Source organism: Triturus cristatus, chromosome 2_1 (assembly GCF_964204655.1).
Source record: "Triturus cristatus chromosome 2_1, aTriCri1.1, whole genome shotgun sequence".
Classification (NCBI taxonomy): domain Eukaryota; kingdom Metazoa; phylum Chordata; class Amphibia; order Caudata; family Salamandridae; genus Triturus; species Triturus cristatus.
In genome coordinates, this window is record NC_140581.1 from 1113691096 (window position 1) to 1113703951 (window position 12856).

Here is a 12856-nt window from a genome sequence, read left to right on the forward strand (position 1 = left end):
GTTCTTTCTTAAAAAGGTGCAACAGTCTCAGTGCTTGGTGTGAAGATGATGCAGTCCTGCTCTGTCTCCGAGGGCAGGAAAAGGTAAGACAAGGAGAAGCCCATATTTTTCCATAAGTAAGAAAACATTCTTGCTTGCGCACTTTGAGCGCAGCACTGTTTAATTTCCAAATAGGGTTAATAATGAATAAGATTTGTCTGCAGTGTTATGTCTTGATTAATGATTTCTGCTTATTTTGTTCTCTTATTCAGGCCCACATGCTCTATCCTAAATAACTTGATACCACTCCAACATGGCCGCCATTGTCCATGTTCTTTCATTTCCCTTCTTTTGCTCTTTTTCATCCTACAAACTGCACGCACACGGTCATTTCACTAATAGAGACACCTTTGCCGCCTTTCCTTTACCTGATTCTGGCGTTTGCGGTCCTGACAAACCACACTCACTAGTAAGTACGGCCCCTCGCCCTACATTGATAGTCTCCGTCCGGATTCTGATTACAATTAATCACCTTGCCCCGTTTGGTCCATTTTCAGGTTGGTGAGTTTATCTTCTTGAGCCTCCATGACTGCTCCCCCTACAATTTGTTTCCGCCGCTCCATTTTATGTAGGTTGGACTCTTTCCAAATTTCGAATTCTAACCCTGTACATTCAGCTATGGTTTAACGTTGCACCATTTTCCCACACAGATGGTAATGTGCCTCAACGCACCTTTGAGAGCACCTGCCCTTACTTGAAACTCAACCTCCCTCACCGAGTACCTTCTTCCGGTAACATAATTTGCACTATTGTTATGTACATGATCATTGGTATTGTATGATATATGTGACATGATTGCTTTCATTAATAACGCTATGCAAATATTACTCCAGTGCATATAAAAAAATGAAAAGTAAAAAATATTGTCATTTTCAACACCACGAGCTCTAGCTTTCACAAATGCAAGACTTATCGCATTGCAAATGCTTGTTTTAGAGAGGGCTGCCATGCACACGGGGGCATATTTATCAACACTTTTCAGCAGTGCAAAGTCACAAAAAGTGACACAAATACGTAAAAAGCATAGATAAACTATATACTTTCCATCGCTGATCTAGAAACTTCCCTGAAAAGAATCATAAATAGCGCTTTGTGCTTCGTTGCATCGAAGGGGGTCTCACAGGCTTTCCCATTCTACCTCGAATGGGTTTAGAGCCCTATCTACTAACAATGGTATAGAGGGCTTTAAACCAAAAATGTGGCTTCTAAAAGTTGGTGCTAAGTTGGAGATATCTTTTAGCTTTTCAAACAATACATGTGTGTTGCACTGTACAGCACACAACCAATGTGTACAAAGTTATGAACTTCGTATATGAATAGTATTTTTGTCCTGGAAGGGTAGTTTTTTCAGTGAGAAATGTATGCTAGACACCATGCACACCTTTGAACTATGGTGCTAGGCAGCCTGAAAGAGCATTAGATATCTAAGTAGAGATGGAACTGCATTGAGCTAGAAAGTAGTACATTTTGGGTCACACGTATGACAGTTTTTAGCAGTTGCAAACTGGGCCATTTGCAATCACAAGCATGGCCTGTAGCAGATACCAACCCTATTTTGCAAGTCAGTCAGCTGTTACCGACTCACAAAATAGGGTTTGCGAGTCACTATTAGAAAGGGGCGTGACAAGGGCATCCCTTCCTAATAGCGAGTCACAGGGGGGTGTACGATTATTTTGCGACCGGAATGCAGCCGCAAAACAATCGCAGTTTATCGCCTACTTCAAGTAGGTGTTAAGCCAGTCGCAAACAGGAAGGGGTCCTTTGGGGACCCCTTCCCCTTTGTGATTGACAGCGAAATGTTACTCAAGAGCAGGCGGTGGTTCCATCACAATTTCCTTTAAGGAAAACAGGCTGCATAAAAAAAAATGCTTTATTTAAAATGCAGTCATAGACATGGTGGTCTACTGACCCCAGCAGGTCACCATCACAGTGAGTGCCAGCAATTCCCAATGGGTCGCAAATTGCGACCTGCCTCATGAATATTAACGAGGCAGGTCTACTGCGACCCATTTCAGGAATCACAAACAGTTTCTGCGACACTTTTCTACAACAGGTTTTGTAACTCGCAAATTACAAGCTGCTAAAAATTGTAAATTTGCGAGTCACAAAACCTGTCGGTTGTACATGTGGCCCACTGTGCTAGGATTTTTTATTCACCATGTTGCTTCTACTGTCATAAAATCAAAAAACGGGGGGAGGAAGAGGGGTATACTAGGTCCACCCTCCTGATTCAGTAGTAGACACAAAAATCAGAATTCTCAGATAAAGAACCTAGCTAGAAATAAGAAGGTTTTCGCTCAATATGAGTCAGGAAAAACATGGCGAGAAAGGAAAAATGTCCTTTCTTGAGTCCCCTCACTCACCAGGGTTTCCCCACGGTGACATGCTTCCTCACCGTGCTACGACTTGCGACACTACGTAGGAGCACTTTTAGGTAGGAACTATGTGTAGTGCAGAGGTATGTGTGGAGTGGGTGAGTTAAAAATATCTAACTAATGGGCAAAATAACTTTATTCAGGCTCCTAGCTTATATGTTAAAAACGGGGTGGGTCTCTAGGGTTCCGGTCTTCAATGGGTCAGGTGTCCCTAGTGGACGTCAACTAGTTTTGAGCTTCCCCAATGCTCTTCTTCAGGACTCACACAGAGTCCAGCCCTGTGTGTACCACTCCTTAGGTGATCTAAAAATGAGGAAAAAGTGCGCTGCAACTAATAAGCATGCAAAGTTAATACATACGATATAATAATCAACGTAGTATCAGTGAATAAAAATGAAGACAAAATTATCAAGTACTACCTACTCCCAGTGGGGTAGGTGAGTTCCAAGATGCAATACAACACTTCACTCATTCGTTCAGGGTGTGTGTGTTAATCCAGCCTTAACGCGCTTTTTCATGCTTGGTTAGTAGACAATACGCACTCCTTAACAAACCACCTTAAAAAGTTGCTCTGTGCCCGGTGGCACTTTCAGAAAACAAAATAAAAGGGTCACCTCGTGACAATACTGTATTGAAAAACATGCCGAATCACTGGAGGGCGTTTCAGGTTATGTACTTCAGTTAAAACATGCTTTTTTAGTAGAGAAGTAAAGATTCTGTTAAATCATGCTTATTTAGTTAAATAAATGTGACACGTTAAGTAAAGGATCGTTGGTTATGCCTCTGTTAGTGTCAATGGTGGTTATCAGTAATGCGCGTATCACGTCGATAACGAGAAAACAATACAACACAACATGAAAAACAACACATATTAGGGAAAAAAACACATACTGGTTACGAAGCATAAATCTGCTTCATGATCTCCTGAGGGGCTGAGAGGATTTTGCAACTGTGCGCTACAGGAGAAAAAGCAGGACAAAGCAATGATGAAGGCTTCGTTTGCTAAAGCGGGGCAGAAGTGCACGGGTGAGCTATTACGGGTTCCGCTGGCTGCCCGTTCCAATCCTGTAAAGGAAAACTTACTTCAAAGTGATCTACTCTCTGGTGGATTCACCTGTATACCCTTGCGACCGCATCTTAGCGAGTCACTGCCGGGTACAGATTTATGTAGGAAGTGTTCCCGCCTAGTCATACTAGGAAGGTTAGAGCGGGAACCTTCACAAAATGGCCACCGCAAGTGGCTAAAGCGGTCGGCCCTTTTGGGAGAGTGACAACGGATGTCTAACTTAATAAAGGGGTGAAAATAAATAATAAATGATGACATTACAAAAAATGTTGACATTACAAAAAAAAAATGATAATGCATATACGTAGGTAATACAGTCGGGGGGCGCAGGGGCTTAATGACCTTCTACAATTGTGGATGGTAGATTATAAGGATAATACAAAAATAAATTAAGGGGTGAACATAAATAATAAATGATGACATTACAAAAAAATTATAATACATATACGTGGGTAATACAGTGGGGGTTTGCAGGGGCTGTAATGACCTCCTACAATTGCGGACGGTAGCTATAAGGACAATACATACACAAAGACAAACAAGATTGTGGGGTGTCTGTTTTGTAGTGTATATGTCCATGATTAATATGTAGGGTACTCAGGAGAGTTATGTGTTATACCATAAAAAGGGGTGGTGTGCCTTTACTGCGGGTTCTGTGTGGGAAATTATTGTCATACAGTTCCTGAGTGGTGCTATCTTAAGAACTGGCCCCTAGGGATGTTATCGTTGAGACCCTGGCTGTCAGTGCGCAATTTGAAGACCCATCGTTGTTCTTTCTCAAATAGTCTTTGATCTAAGTTGTTTCTGCCCTTGACTTGTTCCAAGACCACCCACTTCATATCGTTGGGTGTGTGTTGGTTCTCAATAAAATGTGATGTCAATTCAATTCAATTAAGCTTTATTCGGTGCAAATTAATGACCATAAAAGCACATACACAAACATAATAGGAAGATACGATACAGTTATAGTAGACATGATAATACATTAAGAACCCTATAAATTAATTAATACTAATTAAAATAAGAGCAATTACACAGTTAAAAACACATACTTTTCCTGGAATTGATGCATTTGTTTAAAAAGGTTGCAGTATAAAAACATACGTCCGCAGATTGCAAATTAAAAATCAATTTCATTGCGTGCTCAACTGTGCGTGTTCCATATTTAACAAACATTGGTTTGAGAAGGACAATACGAAAGTTAGAATACAATTTACAAAACAACATAAAGTGCAGTGTGCTTTGCGTGGAAGTCCCGTCACATCTACAAGGCCCAGATGGGTGTTTTTTCATTGTTGGATGGGCTACCAAATGGTGTACTATTCCGAATCTGAGTCTTGTTAACACAAATTTTTGCGATGGTCTGGTGACCAAGGTTAAGTAGACTGGGAATTCCTCCTTAAATAAATATCTGTTATAAAACATAACAGTGGACAGAGTTCCGGCGGCAACAGCCCTCTTTCTCTCCGCAAAGGCCAGAAAAACCCTTTTTAGCTCAACTTTGGGGATCTATAAAACAGCATTAGGATCGATTACAATGTTCAGGTTAAAAATATCTGAGAAACACACAATAATGTATTTAATCCAGGGTATTGCTATAGCTTTATCTAATCGCAAACAGTCCTGGATAATAGACCTAGTAAAAGACTTCTCGTCCTTCAGCCAAATAGACCGCCAGGTCATCAAAGGCCTAAGGGACAAAAAGTCAAGTAGGTAATTCACAGATAGTTCCTGATGGCACAGAACATTGGAGGCCGATGTGGGTAGGCATAAAGTTTTTTTAAGAAAGTAATTCTCTTCCAGCTGCAAATTATGGGCGCAGCTATAACCCAAAATGCCTGCCCCGTACAATGCAATTGTTACACATCTGGCCTGGTAAATTTTAATCATGTCTCTGGTCCTACGATCCCCAATTTTTGTGGCAAATCTGAAAATTCCGTGGGCATTTCTAGCCATTTTGTTACGTATAATATTAAATTCATAAATCCACTTCTTGTCACTAGAAAAGGTAATACCTAAATAACAGAATTTATCCACTTGCCGCACTTTTACATTATCAATAAAAAACCCTTTCGTTGCCTGTTTTACTTTCTTAGGGCCACAGATCATGGTGTACCTTTTTCCTTTATTGATAACTAATTTTCTATTTTTAATAAATAATGCAAAACTATCCATCAACCGCTGCAGTCCTATAGAAGTTCTGGATAGTAACACAGCGTCATAGGCGTATAATAACACCGGCACTGATACTCCATTGATCATAGGAGCATCTGCGTTAACTTCCTTTAAAATAGCATCAATTCAATTAATAAATAAAATAAATAAAAGAGGAGCTAAAACACAACCTTGCCTAATACCACGTTTAACGCTAAAGTTCGGGGTACATTCTCCCTTCCTACCAAAACGTACACAGGTTTTTAATCTCTCATACATCCTAGCAAGGAAAAATATTATGCCCTCCGGTGCTCCCAAATGCAACAAGGTTGGCCACAAAATTGAGTGGTCAACCATGTCGAAAGCGCTGCTTAAATCAGCGAAGCATAAGTACATAAGGCCAGGTTTTGCATCACTGTGATGTCATTTTTGTGGTTACCCTTTTGCACCTGATGTTACTGCGGTGCTCAACAATCCTGGTACTCACTTTCCTTGTGGTCATCCCTACGTAATGTAGGTTGCAGGTACAGGTGATCAGATAGACCACACCTGTGGTGTTGCAATTTGTGAAGCTGCATAGTGCCCAGGTCATTTGAGTGTTAAACTCAACCCTTTTCATGTCTGAGGTCAAATGGCATACACTGCAAATAATGCGTGGGTAGTGTCCACCAGGCAGAGTGTGCAGGGTTCTTTGCCCATCTGTTTTTGCGTTGTTTTTGGGGCGAGTGTGGACAAAATATCTTTTCAGGTTTTTCCCTTCTTGTATGACTGAACATAGGTCCGGGTATGTCAAGGTTGCCACTGTTCAGTGTCCAACAGTGTTTTTTGATGATCTTGGTCACTTTATTTGATGCAATATTGTAGGTAGTTATACAGATTGGTCTTCTGTCCTGTTCGGAATTTTCTTTATGTTTCAGTTCCAGGAGCGCTTCTCTGTGATTGTTAGCCGCTCTTTTTTTGGCTGTTGACATTAAGTGTTTTGGATAGTGTGTTGCTTTTAACTTGGCCATCAAGTCTCTTGCTTGGATGTTGTAGTCTTCTTTTTCAGTGCAATTTCATCTGAGTCGTAAAAATTGGCCGAAAGGAAGGTGTCTTTCAATTGCCTCGGGTGGAAACTATCGTAGATTAACAGACAGTTCCTGGCTGTTGGTTTGAAATGTGTGGTGGTCGTCAACCTTCCTTGCTTGGCTATGATGTTGAGATCAAGGAAGATCAATTGGGACCTACTCATGGTGTGAGTAAATTTCAAAAAGGGGTCCTGAAGGTTAGTGGCTTCTGACTCATTACCTTCCCAGATCAATAGCACATCGCCTATGTAGTGTCTCCAAAGCTTAAGGTGTCCGATGTGGGGGTTGCAGTTGTTCCGTATCTTCTGCATCTCATGGTGATGGACATAGGGTCCCGCCATGCTTGGCGCGAAAGTTGTCCTCATACTGGTTCCGTGTACTTGCCGCAACAGGGTGTCTTCAAACCTAAAGTAATTTTCTGTTATGGCCAGTTGGCAGCATTTAAGAACCACGTCTGGGTGTGTGGTAAACCCATGGGTGTTCAAAGAGTACTTCTTCCAGAATTTGTAAAGTTTCCTTGTGTGGTAGACTAGTGTAGAGACTTTCTACATGTAGGCCAATTAGGTTGTTGGTGGTTGGGTTGAATTGTAAGTCTTGTAGGAGGCATAGTACTGCCTTTGTGTCCTGAGGTATGTGTTAGTACTTTGTATGATGGGTCGTAGGAAAGTGTCGGCAAATTTAGAGAGAGGTTCTAGTATTGAACCAATGTCTGACACAATAGGTCTTCCCGGTCGTTTTTCCATTGATTTATGGATTTTTGTAATGGTGTAGAAGTAAGGGATTGTGGGGTTGGTGTTCTACCAAAAATCGGCTTCCTTTTTAGATATCCAATTATTTGCTGTGGATTCTTCCACCAAATACGCGATTTCTATGCGTAGACGTTCTGTCGGGTCTTCCTTGATTATGGTGTAGTTTCTGTCATCCGCCAACAGTTGTAGACACACTTCTCAGTATGCAGTAGTGTTTTGTAGTACTATGGCACCGCCTCTGTCCGCTGGTTTTATAATGACTTGTTTCTCCATTGCCATTTGTTGCATGGCCTCATGTTCCTTTTTGCTGGTGTTGTGGAAAGTTTTTATTGTCCTGGGATCTATTTCGGACACTTCTTTGAGAACTGCTTTTTCAAAAGCTAGTTGTTGTATGGGAAGATTAGCCGCTAGCGGTGTAAATTTGGATTTTTTGTGGAGACCTGTGTCGCTTTCCACTGTAGAGATAGATGTTTTATCTTTGAAATAGACTTGCAGTTTTATTCTTCGGAGGAACTCATTTAGTTCACTGCAGAGAACTTATCCAAGCTCGGTGTTGGCACAAAACCAAGTCCCTTTTCTAGAACTGATTTTTGTGTTGAAGTCAGGATGATGTCTGATAGGTTCACCAATAGGCTGGTTGGTTGTTGGGTGATGGGTTGTTCGGTGGGCCCATGCTCCTGGTATGGCTCCTTGAAGTTTCCAGGGGTTGTGCCCATTGCACCTGTTGGTTTCTTCTGGATTTTCCCCTCTGCAGTCCCTTGCCCCGCCGTAAAAAATGATTCTGTGGTTCGAGTGGTTGTGCTTGCTCCCAGAAAGCATGTGGCTGCTGTTGGTATGCTTGTTGGTGGAAGTTTGGCGGCCCATAGAAAAAAGGTGGTGAGCCACCGTATGGAGGTGGTCCCTGGTATGCTGGCCAGCCAAAATGTGGTCCTCCTCGGTTCCTGAGGCGTCCCCCACGGGGTTGTCTGTTCCTGTTTCTAAAGTTGTGGTTATAACTTATAGCCACCATCTGAGTGGTCTGAACCAGAGTCAGATCCGTCATTGTCGGTGTTATATCCCGGGTTCCCCCCAGATGGGACATAATCTTCATTAGTGTATGGGTAGACTTTTTCGTGTGAGAAGGATTTTAAGTCTTTCTTGAATTTGGTGTATTTTGTGTCCTTCAAAGTTATTTCCAAACCCGTCACAGATTTATTCAATTCTTCTAGACGTTTCTTAAGCTCAGTTACGCCTTGAAAAGTTCTTAGGCGGATATCTAGTGTTTGTATTTCAACTTCTACTGTCATGACTGGGGCCACCTTGGGAAAAATACTTGTACCCTATCACTGGTGTCTCCTAATTTTCCTGCAAACCACTGTTGAATTTTTCTGACGTTCAGGTTTTTCCACCAATAAACTTTGGCAGATAAAATTTAGCAGGTGAAAAGGCCGAATAAAAACTGCTGCAAAATGACTTTGGTACTATCTGTACCAAAATCTTCACCTGATGCCCCATTTTCAGGAAAAACTCATAATTACTATTATTTATCCCCATAATTAAAGCAACAGAATTTTTATTTGACAGATGTAATACAGAATGATGCAATTACACCAAAATTATATTTCATGCCTTGGTGATTGAAATTTCACCATGTTCATCTTAGCATGGTGAAACTGCAATCAACAAATAAGGGTACTAGAAATGCATTCCAAAGAATGGTGGATTTCTAGCTCTCAGATTTCAGTTGTCAGGGACAATTCTAAATGTTTTCAAGAGACTGCCAAGCATAAGATGCACCCTTTTTCATGAAATGAGCAGCCAGACAGACACTAGGGGGCATACAAGGAAATGAGTGGAGCTGCGGCAAAGTTTGCAACGTCACACTCCGCCATTTCCAAAACGCAGTCATGCACTGTATTTACAACAATATGGTGCACCCATGTGTTTTCACAAGTGTTGCCACTGAAATTAGCTGCCTAGCGCCAACACAGACACTCTTGCACAATAGTGCAAGGGTGCCTGAGTTACAGGGAATGATTGTTTATGTGCAGTGGCTGTGTGATTGTATCAGTCTGTGACTGGATGTCTGAGTGGCTGTATGGATGTGTGAGGTGGTGTGTGAGTGGCTGTATGAATGTGTTAGTGGGTAATTGAGTAGCTGTATGGGTACATGAGCAGTTGTGTGAGTGACTGTATTGGAGAGTGAGTGTGTGAGTGGCTGTATAGGTGAGTTAGTAGCTGTGTGAGTATCTGCATCGGTGTGTGAGTGGTTATGTGAGTGGCTGTGTGGGTGACTGAGTGGCTGTGTGAGTGGCTGCATAGGTGAGGGAGTGGGTATCTAAGTGGCTGTATGTGTGAGGAGTAGCTGTTTGAGTGAGTGTATAGGTAAATGAATGGGTGTGAGTGGCTGTGTTGTGGAGTGAATGTATGTGTGAATGTCTGTAGGAGTAAGTGAGTGAGTGTGTGAGTGAGTGGTTGTTTGGATGTGTGAATGGGTACATAAGTGGTTCTGTGGGTGTGTGATTGGTTGAATGGGTGAGTGAGCGGCTGGGTCAGTGGCTGTATGGGTAAGTAGGTGGGTGTGTGAGTAGCTGTGTTGGTAAATGAGTGGCAGTATGAGTGGCTGTATGGGTGAGTGTGTGGCTGTGTTACTTTCTGTATGGGTGATAGAGTGGCTATGTTAGTTTCTGTATAGGTGATTGAGTGGGTGTGTGAGTGGCTGTAAGAGTGTGTGAGTAGGTGTGTATGTGTCTGTATGACTGGATGTGTGAATGGTTGTATTGGTGAGTGAGTGGAGACATGATTGGCAGTTTGGTGAATAAGTAGGTGTGTGAGTGGCTGTATGAGTGAGTGGATGTGTGAGTGGCTCTATGAATAAGTGATTGGTTGTGTGAGTACTGATATGAGTTTGTAAATGGGTATGGGAATGGGTGTGTGAGTGGATGTACGAGAGGTTGTGGGGGTTATGAGTGGGTGTGTGAGTGGTTCTGTGGATAATGTCATCAGTGGTATAATTTGAGATGTTATCAGTGATGTCACAGGTCATGTCATGAGTGAGGTAATATGTGAGGTCATAAGCAGTGCATTGCAGGTGCATGTTATACTTAGCTCAGGTAATTATAACTGCTGAATTTGAGTGGTTTTGTATGAGTGATATCTGAGACTAACTATAATGTTCCTGTAACCCTTTTTTCAGTGAATTTGTTTGGTTTTTCTCATTCTATTTCCCAACTATAAAGTCCCTGTAACCTTTGGCTTCTTTAAGTAAATTTCTATGTTTTTTTAACTAGTAGTCGTGTTTTTAGAGTGGTGGAGAAAGGGGCCGTGGCCTTCAATGACCTCTCAGCAATCCCACTGTGTGTGACTTACTGGAGGTAACAGGAGGGGTTGTTGGCCCCAAGGACCCTCATCAACCAAGGGTACTTCATCCCCCAACCAGTAGTGTGCTAGGAGGCATGTTTGCAGAACTGTGGAGAAAGGAGGAGTGGCCTCCGAGACCACTCAGCAATCCCGCTGTGTAGGAAATACTGTAGGTAACAGGAGAGGCTGTTTACCCCAAGGACCCTCAGCATCCTAGGGGAATTCATCCCCCAACCAGTTTTGCACCAGGAGACGTGTTTGCAGAGTGGTGGAGATAGCGGACAGGGCTTCTGATGACCTCTCAGCAATCCTGTTGTGTGGGACTTACTGGAGGTAACAGGAGGAGTAGTTGTCCCCAAGGACCCTCAGGACTCAAAAGGACTTCGTCCCTCAACTAGCAGTGTGCCAGGAGAAGTGTTTGCTGAGTGGTGGTGAAAGGGGGAGTGGCCTCAGGTGACTTGTCAGTCCAAATATTTTAAAAAATTGTTTTATTAGGGAATGGGGGCCATGCAGCTCCTTTTTCCTGGGCCGATTTAAGCCCTGGGGACCCCGTCTCCTGGGGCTTGGACCTTTAGAGATGGGTAGGGGCTGTACAGCCCACCTTCCCTGGTCTAATTCAGCCCCAGGGACCACATTCCCCGGGGCCTGTCATTTATTTTGGGTGCATCCAGGGCATTCACTCTCAACTGAGACTACGGGGGGAGCCTGAAGTCCCCTGCTGTCCCTGCTGGCTCCCCACCTCCTGCGAGAGCCGGCATTGCTTTCACCCACAGGGAGCTGCTGGAAAGGCAGCTCCCTGTGTGTGAAAGTAATTCTACTCCCCTTCCGGTAAGTGAGAGCATTTTTTATTCTCTTGCTTGCTGGAAGCAGAGCGTTTGCTGTGGCTTGAGCTACAGCAAACAGCTATGTCCCAGGGGTGGGCACCCCAGGACATAGCAGGAGCTGGCCCTGGTGGGTAGTGGTCCTCAGGTCCTTTAATGGCTCCAGGAGGGTGGTACTGGCTACGCAGCCCCCTCCTTTATTCTTGTAGGGCCTGCCTGGGGGAGGTGGCGGTCCACGAGGCAGAGACTGGCCTGGGAGAGGGGTTGCGTGGCCCTCTCCAAATTTTAAAAATTTACTTGGCCCACAGAAGGTGCTCGTCCAAGGCGCCAGGGGAGTCCGAGAAGCCACACCAAGGGAATGCATTAGCCCCAGGAAGGTAGTGGTTCCTAGGGCTTGGGGCATCCAGGAGGCCAACCTATTTAGTTTTGTGATATGACCACAGGGAGGTGGTAGTCCCCAGGGCCTGTGAGGGTCATAGAGGCCCCTATTGAACAGTGAATAATCCCTTGGAGGTGGTGGTCTCCGGGGCATTATTAAACCCTTTAGGGTCCCATGCGTCCCCTCCTTTATTGTCAAAATGCCCCTAGGACCTAGCCCACCCGGGGGCCGAAAACTAACAAAGTGTGGGAGTGATGGGATCAGCAGATCCAATGCTGCTCCAACAGAAAATTAAACAAAAAATGCTTTTTGGACCTGTGGGGTAACTGTGGGACCCCCCAAGAGCCCTGGAGGGTCAGGGTATCTCTACTATGCCCCCTTTTCTTTTTTTTAACACTTGTTCTCGGACTCAACTCAAGCCGAGTCCCAATATGGCTGCCAACACTTCCTGGTTTGAAGTGTTGGCAGCCAATCAGATCTCAGCACAAGATTGGGATGGGTCGCATATCCTCTGCGTCCCTTTATATATAGTAGGATTTTTTTTTAAATAACTCTGCAACAACTTAATGGATTCACACCAAATCACAAAAAGGCACTTCCCTGAACCAACATCTACAATTTTGCCAAATTTGGTGTAATTTATTTCAGCAGTTCAATATGTAGCTGTGTCTAAAGGTCCTAAGGAAATTAACATGGGTTAAATGTGCTTTAGGACCCCCCTTTTTCTCTGCCCCCGCTTGACGGATCACCCCGAAATGTTCTCCTCAGCAGCTGAAGTGAGTGACAAACTATTTTCTAAAATTGCATGAGAATTCATCAAACAATCCAAAAGTTATTGGCAAATGAAATAGCGCTCTTCCTATGGAA